This window comes from Callorhinus ursinus, unplaced genomic scaffold (genome assembly GCF_003265705.2).
Source record: "Callorhinus ursinus isolate GAN/ISIS: 27379988/994484 unplaced genomic scaffold, GSC_fseal_2.0 scaffold6, whole genome shotgun sequence".
Lineage (NCBI taxonomy): Eukaryota > Metazoa > Chordata > Mammalia > Carnivora > Otariidae > Callorhinus > Callorhinus ursinus.
Window position 1 is genome coordinate 26,085,807 of NW_027397068.1, and position 10,044 is coordinate 26,095,850.

The following is a 10,044-nucleotide window of genomic DNA, read 5'->3' on the forward strand; positions in this document are numbered from 1 at the left end:
GCCAGGTGCATGTTGAGATCTGAGACAAAGGGCACCAGCTTCTCCTGCAGCTTACTCCCACTGTCAAAGCTGAAAGCTTGGAAGTGATGAGAGACCTATGCACTCTCCAGTCCATCCTCATGAGTTCCAGGTTGTCCTTGCTCTTCCCCACTTCATGTCCCTCATTCCTTCTCGACTGTCTGGTCTGCTGACTTCAGGCTCCCACACCAGACACAGAAACCACAACCTTACATAAACTGTTTAAATCAACTCCCTATAATAAAGCCCTTGTTCCATACCAGAGGTAGTGGTTCAGCTTCTCTAGATCCAACCCTGCCTGGTGTACTGGAGGGATGTCTTTAGAGACAGACACCCTAAGCTGCCCTTTCCTCCAATCATCCCACTCCCTCTTGCTTCCCTTGGAGGTGCAGATGGACAGCAGGTGCATTATATTTAGGAAAGAAAAGTTTTCATACTAGAATAAGCTTGTCTCCTACCTCCTCTGATAACCTTATTTCTTCACTTTTGAGGGCACTGTATACTCTTTACTCGGAAATTAACTGATTAGTGGAACATAAAATTTCTTCTTGCTTGCTTACAAAACTAAACATACTCTTTTCACATGATCTAACAATGGTGGTCCTTGGTATTTATCCAAAGGTGTTGAATATTTATATCCACAAAAACCTGCACATGGATGTTTGTAGCAGCTTTATTCATAATTGCCAAAATTTGGAAGCAACCAAGGTGTCCTTTAATAGGTGAGTGGATAAATAAACTATGGTACATCCAGACAATGGAATATTACTCAGCAGTTAAAAGAAATGTGCTATCAAGCCATGAATAGACATTAAAAAAACATTTAAGAGGAACCTTAAATGCATATTACCAAGTGAAAGAAGCCACTCTGAAAGGGCTACCTACTGTATGATTCCAACTATATCACATTCTGGTAAAGGCAAAACTATGGGAGACAGTAAAGAGTTCAGCAGTTGCCAGGGATTGGGGGTGGGGTAGGATGAAAACCAAGAGGATTTTTAGGTCAGTGAAACTACTCTGAATGATATAATGATGGATACATGTCATTATACATTTGTCCAAACCCATAGAATATACAACACCAAGAGTGAACTATAACATAAACTGTGGACTCTGGGTGATTACACTGTGTCAGTGTAAGTTTATCAGTTGTAGCAAATGTCCCACTCTGGTAGGGGATGCTGATAATGAGGGAAGCTATGCATGTGTGGGAGCAGGGAGTACAGGGGATCCCTCCATACCTTCCCCTCAATTTTTCTGTGAACCTACAACTGATCTTAAAAAATTGTCTTAATAAAAAATCAATCCCTTCTTGCCAAGGGCCTGCAAAGAAGGTAACTGTCTTATTTTTGAACTAAAGGAAATTCACTTTCTGATTTTAAATATGAAACATGTGTCATTTGAAAAGAATGAGTAAGTCAACCCAACATTTCACCAGGGGCTTCCCCTTCATTGGGATTTCATCAATATTGAAAGAGACAAGGCTTGTGAAGAATAACAAAATTGTAATTATTTTTTAAAGCCAAAGGGTATAGCTGAGATGGACAAAAATCCAACACATTTGCTTATCCCAAGGAGAAATGGAGGATACCCACCTCTGTGACCCTCTACGAGGCACCATATGGCAGGGCAAACTTGAATGTCCTTTTCAGGAGGATGCCACCAGTACTAACAGCAATGTAGGGGTGAAGAGAGCATGTGATTAAAGTTCCATCTCATAAAAGAATTTCCCACCTCTTCAGAACTACAAGGAGCTGAAAGCTGGGTACTTGAAGAGAACTAAAGCACAACACGAAGAAAGACTGAAATATGCTCACTGTCACTTTTTTCAGTTCGATTACTTCATCCTGACAAAACTAACACTTTCCCCTTGACTTTAGAATTGACAAGAGATTGGGGACGGGGATAATTCATCCTTCATTACTTTTCCTCTTGAAAGAAAGAAATGAGGGGTGCCTGGGTGGCTCAATCGTTAAGCATCCGCCTTTAGCTCAGGTCATGATCCCAGGGTCCTGGAATCTAGCCCCACATCGGGCTCCCTGCTCCATGGGAAGCCTGCTTCTCCCACTCCCCCTCCCCCTGCTTGTGTTCCCTCTCTCACTGTGTCTCTCTCGTCAAATAAATAAATAAAATCATAAAAAAAAAAAGAAAGAAAGAAAGGAGAGAGAGAGAGAACCTCTGAATGAGTGGAATGCTCTCCTCTCATGTAACTCTTCTCAAATTGAGGTTATAAACAGATATGTGAAATCACTTCTGTTTTACTTTTTTTAAAAGATTTTATTTATTTATTTGAGAGAGAGAGAATGAGAGAGAGCACGAGAGGGAAGAGGGTCAGAGGGAGAAGCAGACTCCCCGCCGAGCAGGGAGCCCAATGTGGGACTCGATCCCGGGACTCCAGGATCATGCCCTGAGCCGAAGGCAGTCGCTTAACCAACTGAGCCACCCAGGCGCCCTCACTTCTGTTTTAAAAAGAGCACAAGGTAGGACAAGATATTTATGGCAAACTAGGTATCAGAACAATAGTTAGTCAGTTATTGTTGCACCTAAGACTCCACCTGTTACCTGCATTCCTAACGTTCTATACGTGTCATGGTAAGGACTGTTTCTTCATATATGAATATACTTATAGGGAGCTGGGTGGGTGCACTTATGGTAGTGCCTAAGTTCATCTCCTGCTAAATACTCAAACCCAAGTGAAAAAGAGGCTGCAGACAACCACAAGGAACTCTTTGTTTCCATTAGGATATCTTCATCAGTGAGTAACTGAAGACCCAACTAAAGATGGCCTAAGCTTGGGGAATTTATTTTCTTACATAACAAAAGTGCAGAGGCTGATCAGCTTCAGAATTCATTAATTCAGTGGCTCAGCAACATGGCCATGGACTCAGGGTCTTTCCACCTCCCCACCTCATCACTGGGTTGTCAGGTCTCCTCATAATCACAAGACAGTTAAAGTATCACATCCTCAAAACACCAGTGTCCAGAGGTTTGTGTCTCTTTTTAGAGTTAAGATGCCTTTTTCAGAAACTCCTGCCCATCTCCTTGTCAAGAGCTAGATCATGGGCCTATCCCTGAAGCATTCACTAGGAAGGAGAACAAGACCCCTGTGACCTGCTTAGACCCGTCCGAGTTGAGCTGAGCCCCATGGGTGGATGCATGGCAGTTAAGGCTTTGGGTGAGCCACTGACAGCAAGCACATACTCTGCAGCAGGGAAGCCAGTGCCTGGTTCTACTTCTGCATAAGAATAAAATACTTGCGGGGCGCCTGGGTGGCTCAGTTGGTTGGGCGACTGCCTTCGGCTCGGGTCATGATCCTGGAGTCCCAGGATCGAGTCCCACATCGGGCTCCCTGCTCAGCGGGGAGTCTGCTTCTCCCTCTGACCCTCTTCCCTCTCGTGCTTTCTATCTCATTCTCTCTCTCTCTCTCAAATAAATAAATAAAATCTAAAAAAAGAAAAAAATTAAAAAAAAAAAAACTTGATCCAGTACCATAATTTCTTTAAAAAAAAAAGAATAAAATACTTGCTGTCAGGTTCAAAATGGGCAATTTCTGTAATTTTTTTCTAGTTTAATATTTTGTCCATTGAGAAGCCTAATGAATAGAATGTTAGCAGGAACTAACCCTATCTGAAACATATTTATGCTGGTAGTCAAAACTTGTTCTACAATAGAAATTTGAGGGCGCTTGTGTGGCTGGCTCAGTGGGTTAAGCATCTGCCTTTGGCTCAGGTCATGATCTCAGGGTCCTATGATTGAGCCCCACATCGGGCTCTCTGCTCAGTGGGGAGTCTGCTTCTCCCTCTCTCATTCTCTCTCTCAAATAAATAAATCAAATCTTTAGGGGCTTCTGGGTGGTTCAGTCAGTAAGCGTCTGCCTTCGGCTCCGGTCATGATCCCAGGGTCCTGCGATGGAGCCCCGCGTCGGACTCCCTGCTCAGCGGGAAGCCTGCTTCTCCCTCTCCCACTCCCCCTGCTTGTGTTCTTGTTCTCGCTATCTCTGTCTCTGTCAAATAAATAAATAAAATCTTTAAAAAAATAAAATAAAATAAAATCTTTAAAAATGAATAAATAAAAGAGAGATTTGAAACCTTTTTTCAGGTAACATTCCTTCTAAATATCTCCAAATAGCCAAAGATCACCTAACTTCCTTGTTGAGGAAATACTCTGTTCTATGAACAAGATTTAAAAAACTGCGTGTTTATAAAACAGCCACCTTGTTGTTTTTTTTTTTTTTTTTATAAAGTATTATCTTAGTTCAGAGGTTCTGTTTTTTTTTTTTAAAGATTTTATTTATTTATTTTACAGGGAGAGACATAGCGAGAGAGGGAACACAAGCAGGGGCAGAGGGAGAGGGAGAAGCAGGCTTCCTGCTGAGCAGGGAGCCCGATGCGGGGCTCGATCCCAGGACCCTGGGATCATGACCTGAGCCGAGGGCAGACGCTTAACGACTGAGCCACCCAGGCGCCCCAAAACAGCCACCTTGTTTTATCTACCTAGCCATCTTCTTTCTGCTGGAAAATATAACCCCCCCACCCCCCACCCAGGAGTATTCCTGCCAGCCATGGTGCTCACTGCACAGGTGGACATGTGGCCCAGGTTTCGGGACCTAGAGGACTCCAGTACCCTGATCACAGCAGTGGACCCTCGATTCAACACTTAATCTTAACCCAGGCAGGCACCACACACACACACACACACACACACACACACACACACACACAAAGTCCCTACTTCTCTGAGATTTACTAGATGAAAACCAAAAGAATAAGTATCCCCCCCCTTTTTTTTTGGATCCTAGGGGTAACAGGAGAAATGTGGCCAAGAAAACACAAAAAGAAGCAAAGACTAGTGGTCATGGAGAGAGACAGAGAAAAAGAGAGAAAAGGAAATACAGAGGTACATCCAGCTGGCCTGATGCTGGGCACTTCCCAATGTGACAGATTGCATAATTGGCCCTAATTTCCATCCCTCCCTCCATCCACCACTTTGTAGTTCACCACTTCCATGCAGAGAGTGTATTTCCCCACTCCCTGATTTTGAGCATGGCCAGGTGATTTACTTTGGCTAATGCGATGTTGGCAGACATATCTTCAACAAGGGCTTTACTGTGCCTTTGCCCTCACCAGGAGAAGAACCTGCCACTGTTTACCTGCTGGCCAAGGAAGCTGAGAAAACACATGGAGCAGAGCCACAGCTCACTATAGCAGCCTCCTTAACCTATATCTGCTGATGCGGGAGCAAGCTCAGCAGACATCAGCAGAGCTGGTCCAGCCACCCACAGATGTGTGAGCAAAATAAGTGCTCGCTGTCACGTGTCGCTGAGGTTTGCATGGCTGTTTATTACATAGAAATGGCTGACCAATACACCAATCCTGTAAGCCAGTAGATCACCCCCATCCTTTCTTCACCCAGTATTTGTCAGTTTGTTTGTTTTTAATCACCAAAATGGAGGCTTCCAAAGGGCAGGGCTTTTTCCCTGTTTTGTTTTCTGTTATATCACCAATATCAACAAAAGGGACTGGCACACGGTAGGCACTCAATAAATATTTAATGAATAAAGCAAGTTTGAGCTGAATTTCTGTCACTTCAGACACAAGCCCTGACTAATACAAGCCACAGATCAAATGGGTTTTTTTTTCCTCTGATTTTACAAAATATATTTACGTCACAAAAATAACATCAATAGAATTTTCAGTGTTAAACCTAAGGGGCCGACACAAAAGTACAGATTAGTATTTAATAAAGTCAATTCCCAATTGTTTCTTGACAGAGAAAATGCAAGTCATAAAGCACGAAACTCACCCACACTAGGGCACTGGATCACATGTTACTCCTTTGTTATCTGCACCTCTACTGATAATTGAGACCACAGTGGCTGAATATCATATGACTAGCATTTGATTTTTCTTAGTTTTTACTTCACACATGAAAGCTGCAAGAATAGTACAAAGAACTGTATGCCTTTTGCGCAGATTCATCAATTGTTAGCATTTTGCTCCATTTGCTTTAGCATCTGCTCACCCTGTATTTTTTCCCTGAAGCATTTCAGAGTGAAGTATTTCAGAGTAAGTCTGCAACACAATGCCCCTTTATCAATAAACACTTTTGTGTGGATTTCCCAAGAATGAGGGCTTTCTTTAACACAACCACATTTACCAAAATCAACAAACATAACTTTTAGTACTGATATCCAATTCAATCCATATTCAAATTTTCCATTTGTCCCAAATATGTCATTTATAGCTTTTTTTTCCTGTGTTCTGAGACCCAATCCAGGATCCCACAACTCCAATTAATTCTCATGTCTGTTAGCCTCCTCTAATGAGAACATTTCTTCAGCCCTTCTTTGTTTTCATGATTTGGACATTTTTTTAAATTTGTAATTGAACCTAAATTTACTTAATGGGATTATTCCTTGTTGAGTATTACACTGAATTATATATTTAAGTTCTCTAGCTCTCTCTTTCTTCCATTATATGACTAAGTATATAGTAGCAAGGAATTTTACTTATCCTAAGTTTTTCTAATTGTCATAAAATATATGCCACATAAAATATATCATCATGGAGTGCCTGGATGGCTCAGTTGGTTAAGCATCTGCCTTCAGCTCAGGTCATAGTCTCAGGTCCTGGCCCCTCGCTGCTCAGCAGGGAGTCTGTTTCTCTCCTTCTCCCTCTGCCCCCCACCCCCGCTCATGCTCTCTATGTCTCTCTCAAATAAATAAAATCTTTTAAAAAGTGTATCATCATAACTATTTGAAAGTGCACAGTTCAGTGCTGTTAAATACCTTCACATTGTTGTACAACCTGCATCACCATCTCCAGAACTCTTTTCATCTTGCAAAACTAAAGCTCTTGTTCCTATGAAACAATAACTCCCCCTTCCTCCCTTGCCCCAGCCCCTGGTAACAACCATTCTAGTTCTGTCTTTATGAATTTGACTACTCTAGATGCCTAGTACAAGTGGAATCATTCAGGGTTTGTCTTTTTGTGACTGGCTTATTTCACTTAATGTAATGTCTTCAAGGTTCATCTATGTTGTAGCATGTGTCAGAATTTCCTTCCTTTGTGAAGCTGAATAATATTCTGTTATATGTATAGACCACCTTTTGCTTATCTATTCATCCTTCGATAGACACTTGGGTTACTTCCACCTTTTGGCTATTTTGTATAATTCTGCTATAAACATGGGTATCCAAATATCTCTTGGAAACCCTGTTTTCATTTCTTTTGGGTGTCCACCCACAAGTGGAATTGCGAGATCATATGGTAATTCTATTTTTAGATTTTTGAGGAAGTGCCATACCATTTTCCATAGAGGTTGCACTATTTTACAATCCCATCAACAGTGTACAAGAGTTTCAATGTGTGTACATCCTCACCAACCCTTGTTATTTTCTGGGTTTCTTTTCTTCATTTTTTTAAAAAGTAGCCACCACCCTAATAAGTATAAAATGGTATCTTATTATCATTTTCAGTTTCATTTCCTTAATGATTACTGGTGTGAAGCATCTTTTCATGTGCTTGTTGGCTGTTTGTGTATCTTCTTTGGAGAAATGTTTATTCAAGTTTTTTTTTGCCAATTTTTATTTGGGTTATTTTTGTTGTTATTGAGTTATAGCAGTTCTTTATATATTCTGGATATTAACTTCTCATCAGATATTTGATTTGCAAATATTCTCTCCCATTCCGTGGGTTTCCTCTTCACTCTGTTGATGGTGTCCTCTGATGCACAGATGTTTTTAATTTTAAGGTAGCCAAATTTATCTATTTTTTTTCTTTTGTTGTCTATGATTTTGGAGTCATAGTCAAGAAATCATTGCCAAATCCAACGTCATGAAGTTTTCCCCTATGTTTTCTACTAAGAGTTTTATAATTGTAGCTGTTATGTTTACATCTTTAACCTATTTTGAGTTAATTTTTGTATATGATGTAAGGTAAAGGCCCAGCTTCATCCTTTTGCATGTGGATATCCACTTTTCCCAGCATCATTTGTTGAAAAGACTGTCCTTTCTCCATTGAATGGCCTTGGCACCCTTGTCAAAAATCATCTGACATGTATGTGAGGTTTTACTACTGCACTCTCTATTCTATTCCATTGGTCCATATATCTATTTCCATGCCATATCATACTGTTTTGATTACTGTAGCTTTGTAATAAGTTTTGAAGTCAGGGAGTATGAAGCATCCAACACTGTCCTCTTTCATATTGTTTTGGTTATTCAGGCCTCTTGAGAATCCATATGAATTTTAGGGTGGATTTTTTTATTAATGCAAAAAATGCATTTAGGATTTTGTCAGATTGCATTGAATCTTAGATCATAGTTTGGGCATCTTTACAATATTAAGCCTTCCAATCCATAAATACAGGATATCTTTTCATTTATTTGTGTCTTTAATTTCTTTCAGCCACAATTTGTAGTTTTCAGTGTACAAATCTTTCACCTATTTGGTTATGTTTATTCCTAGGTATTTTATTCTTTCTTAATGCTATTGTAAATAGGACTGTTTTTGTAATTCTCTTTTCAGATTGTTCATTGTTAATGTATAGAAATACAACTGATTTTTGTGAATTGACTTCGTATCTTGCAACTTTGCTGAATACTTTTATTAGATCTAATGGGTTTTTTTGTGGAATTGGGTTTTCTACATATGAGATTATGGAATAGAGGTAATTTTACTTCTTCCCTCCAATTTGAGTGCTTTTTCTTATTCTTTCCTAATTGCTCTGGCTAGAACTCCCAGTACTATGTTGAACAACAAGTGCTGAGAGGGGGCACCCTTGTCTTGTCCCAGATCTTAGAGGAAAAGCTTTCAGTCTTTTTTTTTTTTAAGATTTTATTTTATTTAATTGACAAAGAGAGAGAGAGGGAACACAAGCGGGGGGAGTGGGAGAGGGAGAAGCAGGCTTCCTGCCGAGCAGGGAGCCCAATGCGGGGCTCGATCCCAGGACCCTGGGATCATGGCCTGAGCCGAAGGCAGTCGCTTAACCAACTGAGCCACCCAGGCGCCACATGACCTTTATTATGTTGAGGTAGTTTCCTTTTATTTCTAGTTTGAGTGTTTTACCACGAAAAGTATTGAATTTTGTCAAATGCTTTTTCTACATCAATTCAGATGATCATTTGCTTTTCTCCCCTCATTCTGTTAAATGATAAATAGCCTGTACTTTTGCTCTTTGATCAAGAACGTAAAACAAGCTACTATGACAGAAAAATATATATATACTAGCTTCAAAGAAAGTTCAAGTTAATTCATTCATTTAGTCAACAAATACTTACTGAAAAAATGTTCAGTTTGTGGCAAGTGACTTTCTTGGCACTGGAGTTCCAAAGGGGAAGAAAACATAGATCCTTCCTCCAAGAGTGTCACAGTCTACTGAGAGAGACCAGCCCCTCCCCAAAAGGCCCATTTGCTCTACGCTCTATGTTCTAGTCACAGCAGTTCATCAACTGCATCCTCTGGTTTTCTCATGAAGTTCCCTCAGACCATGATGCTCTAACTCTCCTCCCTTCTTTGCCTGTCAAAATCATAGACATTTTTCTAGTCCTAGCTCAAATTCTTTTTCTTCTGAGAAATACTTTCTGAACACCTTGCCCAGAATTATTGACTCTACCTCTGCAATCTTTATTATACCCTACTCATCACCCTGGAAGTTAAAAGCCAAAGAGAAAGAAGCAAGCATTTATCCTATCTTTCTTATACTCTAGTACTTCAAGGGAGCCAAAGAAGAGATGGGAGAAAGTTATTTAAGGAAGTATTCCAGAGGCACTTGGGTGGTACAGTCAGTGAAGAGTGTGACTTCAGCTCAGGTCATGATCTCAGGGGCCTGGGATTGAGCCCAGCTGTGAGCTCCTGGAGAAGCCCACAAAGAGTCCCATGGGCTCCTGCTTAGTGGGGAGTCTGCTTGTCTCTCTGCTCCTCTTTCTTCCACTCCCCACACCCTTGTCTCATGTGCTCACTTGCACTCTTTCTTCTCTCCAATAAATCAATAAAATCTTTTTTTTTAAGTATTCCAGTTAATAAA